Source organism: Papio anubis, chromosome 3, assembly GCF_008728515.1.
Source record: "Papio anubis isolate 15944 chromosome 3, Panubis1.0, whole genome shotgun sequence".
Classification (NCBI taxonomy): domain Eukaryota; kingdom Metazoa; phylum Chordata; class Mammalia; order Primates; family Cercopithecidae; genus Papio; species Papio anubis.
In genome coordinates this window covers 152,145,314-152,160,720 of record NC_044978.1, presented here as the reverse complement: position 1 = coordinate 152,160,720, position 15,407 = coordinate 152,145,314, and positions in this window count along the sequence as shown.

Genomic DNA, 15,407 nt, shown 5'->3' with positions numbered 1-15,407 from the left:
GGATGTAGCATTTACCATAATCCAAAAAGCGAAGCCTGGAAGACACAGGAGATAGCTTTACCTATTTTCTTCTACTATCCAAACTCCTCCGGTTATCTCTCAGTGGTAGAGACCAATCTGCAGTCAAAATACAGTCAAAAACGGTAAAGATAGACTAATTGACTGGGTTAGCCTTACGGGTTAGAGAGCAAAGTTCATATCTGGATAGGTTATGGTTAGTCTTAGGCCAATTTGTTGATAATATAAGTGCTATTGACTATTTTTTGCTCCCATTTGAAGGTCTCTCTCTTTCTCCTTTGAACCTTGGGTATTCATTATAATTATCCTAGTCTCATTCTAATCTGTTTATCCCCTCAAAGTTCCTTAACATAAGTGGGCTTGCAATTTTCTGATGAAACCAGTCTTAATGGAAGACAACAATGAGAATAAACTCTCTTGGGGACAAAAGCAATATAAAAGAGGAAACTTTAGAGCAAATACATCTATTACGATAGGATGTATTGGAGCACGGTGAAGGTAAACTAGAAAAGAATACCTTTCTATGTTCCTTGATATTGTGCTGCCTCTCTTAAGCCCATGACTAACAACAGAATTATCATTGTCATTCAAATCCATCTCTTCAATACTGAATGCTCTGGTATAACATCCACTCTGAATATTTAAAAGCTCTGCTCTACCCTACTGTGATGGCTTTGGCTTTCACAAGTAGGTTTTAATTGTTTGGGGAGGTAAAAGGATCTAACTGCCATTCCATTATTTAGCATTTTTACTGTTCACAGGTATGTTCTTACTTTTATAGCCTCCCTGTTGATTTTCATGATTAATGGATGTGTCTCTCTCTCTGGCAACTTTTGAATAAGTCTTAGCCTGAATGGTTATAAATGTAGGTAGCTCTTTCAACCTCCTTTATCTACCAACAAGATTGGTACAGATAAAACAGTACAAGGCCTGTGCGATGTTTCTATAATTATGAAATGAAAAATAATACCAATTTTTGAGATTATTATGTGTCTTAATGTTGGAATGCAGACTAGAAATACATAAATGATAACACAACGGTATGACTGTCATTTATCATCATATAATACTAGAAATCATAAACCTTTTTAGCTAATAAAAAACAAAAAGAATGGCCTGGTTAGGTTCTCTGTCAATAATAATTTTTAAAAGGTCAGTTCAGCACATGAGTGCAGGTTAGCTCAGGATCAATAAAGATATTGTTTAATATTTCTAAAAAAATCGTGTTATTGATTTATCTATCTATACATTTTTAAATACTTCCTGTTAGATGCCTAGCTCTTATAAGTTCTGAAACCAGGAAAGCAGAAATCACATAAATGTGACATCTGAAAAAATTATATGTGAACTGAGTACCTCGTATAAAGATAAAAGGACTCATAATACTTGATCTGTCTTTAAAATAACCACCACAATAATGGAAAACAAACATGTGAAGACATAATACCAATAGTATGAGAATTGCTATTAAAAAAAAAAAAAAAAGTATGCTGCCTAAAAAGGAAATTAAAGAGGAAATATAATCACAGCTAGCTTATTGAAGTGAGGGAATGGGAAAGTTTCATCATTAAATACTTCACTGAAATAAACTATTTATGGTAATGTAGACTATCATAGTAATGTGAATTATTGGCAAAAGAGTTAAATATATTTACGGTTTTAGTCAAAAAACAAACAAAAAAAAGGTAGGGATGTAAGTAAAGCTTTTAAATTCCTAGCTGCTTCTCATTTGGTAGATGCCACTAGTTGTTAATGTAAATTTATTTGTGATTAATTATAACTGTCAATAAGAAATTTTGTAGAACTAAGTACTGGAGAAAAATATAAGAACACATGAAGAAAGCCACACAAGAAGCCTGGCATGAAACAGGCAGACATCCAAGGAAGTTACTCTAAGGAGCCACAAAAAACAAAATCCCATCTTTAATAAAAAGATTTGGAGATTGAATCTGTTTCAAAGATTCCCTGATTAACTGTCTGGAAACATGAAGTGTCAAATTAAGCATTAAGTTCAGCTCGTGCATACTGCTTTCCATGTCTTAGAAAGGGAAAGGACTTTAGAAGAACCAATCTGTAATATAGAAGATAGGAAAAATGGCCCTTAATAGAAACAAGGAAATGTTAAGAAAAGTAAACCATAACTGAACAATGCTGAAAAGTTTAAAGAGAATTAAAACATAAATGACTTTAGATAGGAACAAAAAATTATGATAAATAGAAAAAAAACCTGCAATACTGGATATATAACATTAATGTGGCTCTTCATTCATATAATTTTCTAAGAGTTTTGGAAAAGTGCACCCTGTGACTTTCATAAACTGTTGGTAGAAATGTAAAACGGTAAAATGTCTTGGAAAATGTTCTTCAGCTTCCTAAAAAATTAAATATAGCCCGATCATCTGACACAATCCTTCTACTCCTTGATATTTATGAAAAAGTAAATAGATGTCCTTTTAAGGACTTATACACAAATGTTCAGCTTTATTTGCAATAGCCAAATCTTTATTTGTAAAAGCTAAAAGAAGTGAAAAAAAAAAAAAAAAAAAGGAAATGGTGCAAATGTTTATCACCAGATAATGAATAACCAGTTTATACATTGTTTATCAAATGGACATCCAAGTGATGATTATCCAACTGATAACCATGATATCTAAATTATCCAAATAACATCCAAATGTCTACCAATGGATAAATGATTATGGTATATCAATACAATGGGACACCATTTATCAATTGAAAGGAACAAAGTATTGGTGCATGTAATGAGATGGATGAAGCACAAAATAATTATGCTGTATAAAATAAGCCAGACCAAAATAGAAGAGTACATACCATATCAATCCATTCTATAGGTCTCAAGAAAGTAAATAGTAATATGCTGTTACTGAAAACAGGTCAATTGTGTTTTGGAGATGTGGAGTAAAAAATAGTGTGAGGGAGAAATTACCAGGGTTACTGGTAAAATTTTGGAGGTGATAAATACATACTTTCTCATGATTGCAGTGATGGTTTCTATTGTGTATTCATATGTGAACTTTGTCAAATCATATACTTTAAATACATGTTAAATATGTGTGGTTTATTGAATATCAATTATTTATTCATAATACTGTTTAAAAAAATAATTGTGAGAGTCTTCATTCCTGAAGGGATCCTGAGACTTTTGAAGAAGCTACAGCATCCCATTCTTTTAAGTACAATGATGTCAGTCACAAAATAATATGATTACTTTGTTAAGTAATCTCCTTTACTGAAGGACTAACTTTTGCTGGCTAACAACTTTCTATTGGGGTATTTCACATTCATTCAATTATTCATTCATGTATTCTTTCATTCATTATCTTATCAACATATCTCTCTACGTCTGGCTCTCTCTAAGACTCTTCAAACTCAAGTTCTCTTAAATTGAACAAGTTATCATTTTCCCATGTCCTCTTCTTCACTTTAATTTTAGGTAATTGCATCATTACTTAACCATTTGCAATAATGTTTTTTTTTTTCAGCAAACATTAGTGAGGGGATTCAGTATAATTCAAATACTGAATTAAAAAGATAACTAAGATTTAGTCCATGCTCTCAAGGATATTAAACTAATGTAGTAGAAGATTTAATATGTAAACAAAATGTAGTAATATAATCTGTTGGTTTTACAGGCTATGATATGGCCTAATCTTTTCTGTCAAAAGTAATTTTTACAAGCTTTAAAGAAGTATAATATTGTAAAAACAATTTGAAGAGTGACTACGATTTTTTTTTTTTTTTTTTTTTTTTTTTTTTTTTTTTTTTTTTAGACAAGAGGGAGGGAATGTTATCTCGGTAAACAATATCAGAAACAAAAGCATAGTATAAAATGTTGTTGTGTTTGGACAAAGATGAATACTCGTGGTTGTTATTTAAGGAGATAATGTGAAAAACTGCTTTCGGATTAAGTTGCCAGTTCTTAAAAAGTCATAAAACCATATAGAAACATCTTCTGAATAGACTACTAGAAGGAGGGAGGCCTTGAATGTACCGTTGTTTGAAGAGTTGATGGGACTAGTATCTTTCAGGCCGATTCTCTGCGTCCTCAGAAAATACACGGTGATATTCACACCACACATGAAGAATCCCTCTCAGCCTTTTCACCTTCCTAAGACATCAGAGTTCTTCCTGCAGATCATGTCAGGGACATTCTGACATCGTGTAGTAGACAGATGTTCTACCTAGATTCCCCTTCAAAGAAGGAATTGCTGCCTATTTAAAGTGTGGTCAGTAGAAAACCTCCGGTTGTCAGCTTCTTCGAGATCTTCCTTTGTGGCAGGGAACAGCTTTACCCAAGGTATGTTTTGCCTGAGGCAGCCAACATTCTTCAGCTAACTGAGGAGGGATTATAAAGCTGTAGCTATTTTGGTCTAATGCTGGAAAAGTTAGAATGGAAATCTCTGCTTCTGAGCTCTCCATCAATAACTTGACTGAAGATATTTAGGGTAGCATTGTATTTCAGCTCTTCCCTCTATACAATTTGGGTTCCTCCTCCTATTTTTTCAAAGAGATTGATCATTAACAAATGCATTGCACCTCAAATTTCATTTCAGCTTCTGTTTCCAGAGAACTCAATCTGCAAATCATCTCAACGTCATTGAATATTTGACATTGTCAAGGCTAGGTTTCAGTCAACCAACCAAATAAGTAGCAGAATTACTCCTGATGTTTAAACTAATATATTCAGTCAAGAAACAAAAGTGTCTCCATTTAGTATATTGCCCCAGTCTATCAATATGTTTTGACTTTCTTGATTTAATTATCTTGTATCCCTATTCCTTGCATATATTTTTCAGTTTTGTTGCCTTTATAAATTAGCAAATCTTGCCCATATTTTGAAATATAAACTAATCTTCTGGGTCTGATTTTTATCTTATCTCTGAAGCATGCTAAAATATGATTATTATCATAAGTCTTGAACAATAAGCTGTGGTGGACTTGTGTCTTGAGGAGAAATGACATCTCAGTGCAAGACAACAGCCTACAGTTATGAAGTAAGATAAAATTAGTTTCCTTACCCACTGGTGGAGATGCTGCTTCCACAGGTAAAATAATCTAAAGGAAATTTTAATATTTAAATGTTTCAATTACTATCAAGTGTCAAAATTCATCCCTTCTCCTTCTACTACCACATAAGTGACAATTCCATAGAAATGACTTTAAAAAGTAAGAATTCAACTTGTATAATTATTTTTCAACCAGCATAATTTAATTTAGGGTGTAATTTTCATTGTAGTCTCCTCAGTCGTTATAAGATGTAAGTGATTTATTTTAGGACCACAATAGTACCCCTCTAATTCTCTAACTGTGATTGGTAAGAAAACTTTAAGGCACTGAACTTTTATGTTTATTTCTATAAGCCTCTTGGAATAATCAGAAGCCAGCTTCCCATCCTCAGTTCTTAATATCAGTATTCATACAATAATGGCCAACAACTGCCTGATCTTAGATAGTATAACCTATGTATTAGTCCATTCTCATACTGCTGTGAAGAAATACGTGAAACTGGGATAATTTATAAAAGAAAGAGGTTTAATTGACTCACCGTTCTGCATGGCTGGGGAAGCCTCAAGAAACTTAGAATCATGGCAGAAGGGGAAGCAAACACACTCTTATTCATATGGCATCAGGAGAAAGAAATGCATAGCAAAGTGGGGGAAGCGCCTTATAAAATCATTGAATCTTGTGAGAACTCACTTACTATCACAAGAAGAGCATGGGGGACTAACCCCATGATTTATTCACCTCCCACAGCATCCCTCCCTCAACACATTATGGGCATTACAATACAAATTACAATTCAAGATGTGATTTGGGTGGGGACACAGCCAAACCATATCAACCTAAAAGACTGAGAAATGTTAATTTAAGTAATTTTGATACCACCACATGCTAAAAATTATCTTTTTCTCTTAACTGTATTCATCATCAAAACTAATTTCAGAAATCTGTGTTTAAGGATATGATTCCTGGGACTATTCCTGGAACCACTTACAGGCTATGAAAGAAAATATAAAAAACCCAGAAGCACTGTTTGGTATTGCACCAGAGATAATCAAATATAGGAACTAATGTGTATAACTTTTAAAATGCTACTATTCCATATGCTGGGGAACCTAAGGGAAAATATGCTGTCACAAAACCTATGTGCTTAGAGAGTGTGGCTGAACAACTGTCACTTGGTCTCTGAAGGCCTGGAAAGGGGTCTCCTGAGGCTCCTGCTTCATAGTAAGTGCTTGGACCTCTTGTGTAGATGTATTTGTGTGTGTGTGTGTGGGGGGGTGTGTGGTGTGTTGGGGGTGTGGTCACTGTGCAGCTGGTGCTGACATCTCTGACACAGTGCAGATATCTGGTTCTAGGAGTGCTGGCAGACACTGGGTTGGACCCTAACTGCCTTTTGCTGCCGGAAGGATGCAGGCAAAGTTGGAAAACCGGAAGAAAATTATTTTTTACTTCCTCCCTCTTTGCTGTCTCCCTCAAGTCCTCCTCCCCGTTCCCCCCCGCCCCCTGCCGCTCATTCCATTGATACAAAGGAGAAGAAAACCATCTGGTAAGAGACTTTGGGAAATGAAATTTAGAGTATAGTCTTTCAGGCCCAGTGTTACTAAGAAGCATACAGAAGCGTGAGCTGGGAATTCAGAAAGAATGAATAAATATCTTGCTCCATCATACTCAGAAACTAAGATTTCTTTTTTTGAAAAACGGATTAAAGTAAACACAAAAATACATAAACATACAGCAGATTGATGACCATGCTATCCACAGCGTAATAAAAATTGAAAATGCGTCACAAAAACTAAAGCTTAGTCCAAATACCATAAGAAACAAGAAAGTTGGAGTTTAGTTATTTTTGAATGATATTATTTTTCGTTTATTTTGTGTTAAAGAAAATGGGCAGCTAACGAAGATAATTGAGTAAGAACACAATTTATTGCCATTACTGCTCAAATAGGTTTGCTTTCTGTTTGTTTATGTAGGTAATTTTATCAATCTTTTCTTTTACGAGTTTTGAGTTTTGACTTACAGTGAGAATGGCCTTTCTCATTCCAAAATATAAAGAAATTCAATCAAGCTTTCTTCAAGTACTTTTTCTAGTGTCATTATTTTTTGCATTTAAATAGTTGATCTATTTGGATCTCATGGCATATGGTGCAAAACACAGACTTATGGGAACTGCTAAATAATGGCATCGATTATGGTGCATCTACAATTCTGGGCACAGTAATGTGTGATTGCACTTAGGAAAAAAGTTATCAGTTTATTCTTCTAACTGGCTCAGTCATTAGGTTTTACTTTGACAGGGTCTGCATGCCATACATAAATGGAACTGTCATTTTTAATAATGTTTTATCCAGTTGGTCCATGAATTCTCCTTTGTGTAACAAAAAGATAGAACCTGAGATCAAGAGCTGGATTCAACACAGGCAGATTTAGCCCTGAGCTCACTTGTGGCACTGTCTCTTTTTACAACCTTAAAACTGGTGTTGCATCATTTTGAGTAGAAAATAAAATCCTCATCATGCTTTTACATTATGCATGTAGCAAACATTTGTTAGCAAGCCTCCTTATAATTAATTCGATTTTCCTCCCTAGGGAAATATTGCTTAAAAACATTTACAGTATGATTAATTGAATTTTATAAATTTGATTAATACTTCAACTTTGGAGCTTTTCACGTATGTTGTTAAAATAAATTCTACTTGAGTTTTAATAATTTCACGACTGTTCCTTTTTAGCCCTGTTATTTGCTTTGGACTGTAAAATTCAGTAAGAAGAAAATTCATGATCAATAGAGCTGGGCGGTGTTGGGCCTTGTAGTCTGGAAATGAATAACATGCCTGTGTAGAGATGACAATGATTTAAGGCTGTGAGAGCAGGTCTTTATTTACTTGCTATTGAAATCAGACACAGCATTTGGTCTGATGCAGTAAATATTTTATAATTTTATTGGAAACTATAACATCCTTGCACTCACAAAAGCCAGTTTTCTATACAGTGTTACATGACATCTTCACAGTAATGATAAATTAGATTCAACCTCCAAAATATCCAAACTTAGCCATTTATAAGGAAAATGGATACTGAAGCAATCTTACTTCTCATAACAACAATCTTCACGATTCTGGTCTGCTGCCAGATTAATTCTTTTTGGAATATATTAAGTTTGTTTGCAAGAAAAGGGAAAATGACTCAGTCGTATTTGTTGCATGTTCCCTGTGTTTCAAACACTGTATTGCTCTGTGCTACGCATTTTAAATTTGCTATTTGGTAAAATTCCCACAATAATCCATGAGGTTGATGGTGCTACCTCCATGTTGCTTTTGCAGATACAGATTCAGAAAAGGCAATATTCCTAGTTTGTACAATTAGTCTGTGGCTTTCAACTGAGATCACATTACTATTCTACCAAAAAGAAAAATATTAGTAAAAACACCAAGACATTCTTTCCATAGGCACGCATTATATCAGCATATATATATTTATATATATATATATATATATATTATATACATACATATTTGGAACATATGTGCATACACATACATATATTCAGTGGAGATTGCATGCAAGAAGTTTATATGCATTTAAACTTCAAGTGATGCATCTTCAATGATTCAAAAGGAAAACACATAATATTGTTTTTAATCAATACAGACAGAAGAAATTTGCATTTTACTGAATTTTCCAAATCTTTCATATGTATGAGTTCTACCAAGATTATTATTATTTTTTGTTGTTGTTGTTAAGACAGAGTCTCCCTTTGTCGCCCAGACTGGAGCGCAGTGGCCAGATCTCAGCTCACTGCAAGCTCCGCCTCCCGGGTTCACGCCATTCTCCTGCCTCAGCCTCCCGAGTAGCTGGGACTACAGACGCCCGCCACCTCGCCCGGCTAGGTTTTTGTATTTTTTAGTAAAGACGGGGTTTCACCGTGTTAGCCAGGATGGTCTCGATCTCCTGACCTTGTGATCCGCCCGTCTCAGCCTCCCAAAGTGCTGGGATTACAGGCTTGAGCCACCGCGCCCTGTCAAGATTATTTTTTAATAAGCAGATACTTTGTGTTACTTTCCTATGATAGTAGGAAAGGTAATAAATTATCATACAGTGACTCAAACCAACAGAAATTTACTCTCTCATACTTTTGGAGGTCAGAAGTCAGAAATCAGTACCACTGCATTGGGGAATGAGGATGTTGGCAGCTAAACTGGCTGGGCTCCCTTCTCCTCCTCCCTCCCTCACCTCCTCCTCACCCTACCTCCACATACCCTCCCTCCTCGCTTCCCTCACCTCCCTCCCTCCTTTCCCTTCCCTTCCCTTCCCTCCTCTCCCCTCCTTTCCCTTCCTTTCTTTCCTTCTTTTTTTCTTTCATCAGTTCGTTTTTTCTTGCCTTTGGTGGTCAATAGCATTCCCAGGCTTGCATCCACATCACCTTTGTCCCTATCTTTATCACCTTATCGTTTGCATTGTGTGTGTGTACTCTCCCTGCCTCCTTGTTATGAAGGTACATGTGATGGTATTTTGGGCACATCCAAATAATCCAGAATAATCTCTCCACCTAAAGATCCTGAAAAGAATGTTATCTGCAAAGAACCCCTTTTCAAATAAGGGAATGTTTACATGTTCCAGGGATTAGAATATGATATATTTTGGGGCCATTTTCAGCCAACTACATACTAGATATTTCCATATTCTTTTGCTTATTCCTTTGCTATTGGTTTTAGTGAAAAAATAAAAGTTATTCTTTAAATTTGCACTGTGGGTTTTATTCAATAAAGGTCTTCATATATTTATTTGCTTCAATATTTCTTTCATAATTTCCCACAATATGCTTTAAGTTAGGAAATTCAAAAACAACAGAATATTGTTATTTGTTGGGAAATGACACAAGACAGCAGATTCAGAAGTGATAACTATGCCAGTTTCAGCTGAAGCAAACATGCAGAATTGTTAAAACTGTTGAACAAAATTTCATTCAACTGTAAGCACTCCCAACATCAAGATAAAATGCTGAACCACCCACACACTCTCCTTCCATACCCTGTTTAAAGCTGGTTGTTACATGGTTACAATTTCTATTTCTAGCAAAATGGTCTGACATTTTCTCTTGCCTTGCTTCAGTTTTACCTTTGTTTACTGACAGCACCCGATTTAATGTGAAATATTTAATTCATATGTTTGAAATCAGATTGAAACTATCCCTGGCCACGTTGGTGGACATTTGACTTTCTGTAAATCAAAAACGATTCTATATATAAAGTATTCTGGAAAAAGCATTAAGGAAAAGTAATGTTGATTGAAGACAGGCAAGAGAGAGACAACGCATGTGTAAGTGATTTCATTGAAAAAGAGAAGCAATAAAAGGGAAAAGAAAAAAAGACAAAATTTTAGAAAAATAGGGATAAAAGTAACTTGAATCTACAGATTTAGCAAGTACAAGATATTGCATGAAAACACAAAATATTTTTTTAAAAAGTCACGTAGATATCCTACTGGAGATAACTTTTAAAGACAAATAAATTATTTTCATTCATCATCTAGATGAAAATATCAAGTCATCTGTAGGGGTAAATGAAAACAGACTGTCTTTCCACACCTCCTTCACTATAGTGGGAAAGTGCATAAAACTTTTTCATGAAAATCAAGCATAACTCCAAAATTCTATATTCAGGCAAGCTGATACTCAAGTAAGTTTTCAACATGGAAGCCATTTATAATATGAAATATTAACTGAAAGTGTGTAATGTGTTTGTCCCTTTGAAGAAATTATCAGAGGATGATTCTGTTAACTAGGAGACTAGTGGAAAAACCACAGAAAAATAATTATATTGAGCAATATATCCATTTATTTGTATGGTGTAAGTTATAATAAATGTTACCATTAATTATACTATTATTTACTGCAATATGTAATACTGCAAAATGTAATACTAGGAAAGCTGACAATGTAGAAAAGGTATATTATACAGAAATGAAGAGAAGAGAAGAGAAGAGAAGAGAAGAGAAGAGAAGAGAAAAGAAGAGAAAAGAAGAGAGGAGGGAATGAAAATATGGGGAGAAAAAGTAGGGAATGGAGAAAACAGATTTCTTCATGGTTCAAAGTGTGAAATAGGCATTGATGATATAAATTATTAAGAATATTATACAAAATCATAATTGTGAAATAGTACAATTATTTCTTAAAAGAACATATTCCAAAAAAAGCAATCTAAATGCAGACTAAGTTTTAAAAAACAAAAGGAAGAAAATTTCAGACCTGTGTATACAGTTTGCTACTCTTTATGCTAAATAACTCTACATGAATATAATTACATATGCACAGATTGAAAGGCCACACAATTAAGGAGTAACAACAATTGCCCTGGAGGGGAGATGAACTGGATGGAGAAAAAAGTGGAGGAGAAACTGTTTATAATTCAGTTTATTTGTATCTTTTTAAAAATTTACAATGTGTATATACATATATATCTGGTTAATATCAAAAAAGTCTATAGTAGAAATTAACAAGTAAGCAAAGGAGGTATATGTGAAATGGGTATTTGTGGAAATAATTGAAATAATTTGTTTTGTTTCACACAATGCAAACAGCTCTGGATCTTCACCTATATGTGGATGATTATATAAAAAGTGGGAATGGTGTAATTATTTACTTTAAAAATTTCAAAATACCTAGAGTATTGAATAGGTATCATTAGTTTTTATCTAATAAATATCTCCTCTAACCATATTAAGAATTATTTTATTCTCAATAGGTCTGTGCTCTGGTATTTTTAAGTTGAGATTAAAGAAAGAAAATATATAGTAAGAAGGAGAAGCAGAAAGTGTGAGGATCAGCTAAGACTTCCAGAGAGCAAATGATTGATAGCAATAGAGAGAGCAGCGATGATACTGATACCATGGCCAAAGGGGACAGTCCAGATTAATGAAATACATCCATGCTTGACACTACTATCTCTCTCTCTCTCACTTTCAACTTTTCTGCTGCTCTGTTAAGGAAACTCTGGTTGACAAATATAGTTATAAGTGATTAATGACATCTGTGAGCAGCTGAAAAAATATTTAAATACAGAGGAAATACTAAAGTAATATATTTATTGAAAATTAGTATTATATTAAGTGATAAAGAGATCAATTTTTACTGTGAAGAATTAGGCAGCAACACTTTAAATCCTAGAACTATATACATCACAATACCCTCTCTCAAAATAATAATGTAAAATCCTCAAAAACTGAATTTTCATAGTATGGCCATCTCTAAAGGAATTCTGCATAAAACGACTGTCAATTTCATATATCGTAATGTGGCCCAGTATAAAGATCATTGGACCTAGAGTTAAGGAGGCTGCATCTCAGTTCCTGGCTTTGTCCTATTTGGTGTAATAAAGATGAATATTGACATTTTGTTGGGATTCTTAGTTCTGACTCCAATATTTACTATTTGTTGTCCATTTCAGTCAGTCAGAAGCCACTGTATGTATTTTAATGTAGAAATTCTAAGAATACGGTATATAAGCAACCACAATAAAGGCTTAGGTAATACAGATTAGAGAAACTGGTACATTGTAAATTTAATTATATTAATATATTTGATCATGGGAAGAAAATTGATAGTAAACACCAAAAGCAGTTAATAAATCAAGAGACCAGCTTGACGTTTTTAAATTCTCCAATTTTGAACACACAGAGAGTCACAAGACAGGCACCATAAAAGCCAGTAGTCCTAGCTCAGGGGATGTTTATGTTTCTAGGCTCTTTTTTTCTTTAATTGTCAGTGCTCTTGATATTTAAAAGCATTAGTTATGCAGTAGATTCCTGCTGCTTCTTACATAGATTTTTCTTGACTCATATACATCGTTTAAATTGACCTATTTTGGTTTTAATTTATCCCTAAGATGCCTTAACTCATAAGATATGACCAAAACCCCAAGCGAGATACGACACACACAGTATGCTCTTAAACCCAGGGTGAATGTCCTTATCCCAGTATCCTGGTATCTACTTGGCTCAGTGAGACCAAACTATAAAGTCATTTTAAGAAATGTAAGATTGTAGACTGGGTGCGGTGGCTCACGCCTGTAATCCCAGCACTTTGGGAGGCGGAGGCGAGTGGATCACGAGTCAGGAGATCCAGACTATCCTGGCTAACATGGTGAAACCCTGTCTCTGCTTAAAAAAAAAATACAAAAAAAAAAATTAGCTAGACGTGGTGGTGGGCTGTAGTCCCAGCTACTGGGAGACTGAGGCAGGAGAATGGCGTGAACCTGGGAGGCAGAGCTTGCAGTGAGCTGAGATTGAGCCACTGCGCTCCAGCCTGGACCACAGAGTAAGATTCTGTCTCAAAAAAAAAAAAAAAAAAAAAAAAGAAACGTAAGATTGTTATGGTTTCTCTTTTGATAGTTTATTAATTTTTACAATAGTAAGTGTAAAAAATATTTTTTTATGAATTTACAAAAGAAATACTAATTGAAAAGGCTAAAATTATCTATTCTCTGCTTTTATAATAACATAATGCAGTATAAAAATAATAGGAAAACATCTTTAGATAGTAAATTTATAGCACTTGCTTTTATGTGAAAAGAGATTAATTCAAATTATCATCTAAAAACGGGCATTAATTTGCACAAATATTCTTTGGAATGTCTATAAGTTATACACGACATCTAGATTAAACTAATGATGATTTGTCACATTGAAATGTTTCTTCAAAGTATAAGAAATTATCATTAAATTAACATCTTATTAGACCATTAGACCAAAACATATACTAGTAAATCAACAACCAATCTTTACCAAATAAGCACACAAACACACACTAAGACTTATCATCTATCTATTCATCAAACCCAGTACAATATTTTGACAAATTAAACGCTCTAGTTTGTCCTCAAAGACTTTTTTTTTTTGAGACGGAGTCTCACTCTGTCTCCCAGGCTCAAGTGCAGTGGCTCTATCTCGGCTCATTGCAAGCTCTGCCTCCCGGCTTCACGCTATTCTTCTGCCTCAGTCTCCCGAGTAGCTGGGACTATAGGTGCCCTCCACCACGCCCGGCTAATTTTTTTTGTATTTTTAGTAGAGTCAGGGTTTCACCATGTTAGCCAGGATGGTCTGGATCTGACCTTGTGATCCACCCACCTTGGCCTCCCAAAGTGCTGTTATTACAGGTGTCACCACGCCCAGCCTCAAAGACTTTCTTAAAAAAGGAATTGCTGCAGAGCTACTCTGGTAGATAATAGACATTACACAGTGCTTGTAGAGCTGGGATAATCACAAGAATAAATGCGGCCTATTTTCCATTTTTATCATACACCATCTGATATTAGAGAGGTTGAAATTACAGACTGAACGTAATGAAGTTTCTTTACAATAGGAGAATGACATAGATATCCTGAGAACTCATTCATTCTTATTTAATACTCAATTCAAGGAAAATACAATTAAGTTTTCCTTTGAAATATGACTTAGAATAGAGAATGCTCTAACCACTGTCTGCTACTCCATGTCAATGTATATGAAAATATCCTGCTTTAGATGGATTAAGTGTGTGCCAGAATGTTTTTATACACTTGGATAAGAATATAAATAAAGTGTCATTTTAAAAATTCTTTAATTTGAATAATGCTGTCTCTAACATTGCAGATGGTTTCAGGAATATCAAAGTAAATGCAAAACCATAGTTATATCAATTAATTGACTATCAGGTCCACTTGCCCACCGAGAATGTTCATAAAGTACCTAACTCCAATGTTAGTAAGGTTTTAATTAGGTAGGAGAAAACTAAGCTATATTTATAGATTTGACTTTGTCCTACCAAGAACAAGAATTGGCTAGGCTATCTTGAAGTCTAAAATATTTTTTAGCTCTTGGTGCAGGGAATTTCTCTAGGTGATCTAAATCAGAACAGGGGCTGTTGCTGTAGGTAGAGGGTCAGGAGTTGACTGGCAGTGGCCATGGAGGAACACGTTTATAGTCTACTACTAAGTGAATAAAAAGAGAACAAATAACACTAAAGTTTAATCTCATTTGTGCATTAATCATATTGATAGAGGTTATGCTGGAAGGACACACCAAATTTATACTAGCAGTTATCGCTCTATCATGGAATTGAGGTGATTAATATTTGAAGTTTTTCTCAATTATTTTCTAATGTTTCCGTTATGTGTATAATTTGGTAATGTCCTAAAGGGGTAAAAGGAAAAAATCTGGATGAATTTCAACATGGTCAACGTTTTTCTTTTATGTTTGTGATATTAAGCCATTACTTTAAAATACCCACAGACTTTGACAGAGTATAAAACATGATTAGATTTCCAGCAGCAGCTCATGTGGCTGAGAATAACACAAGAGGCATAATTGACCTTCAGACTAGAACTGAA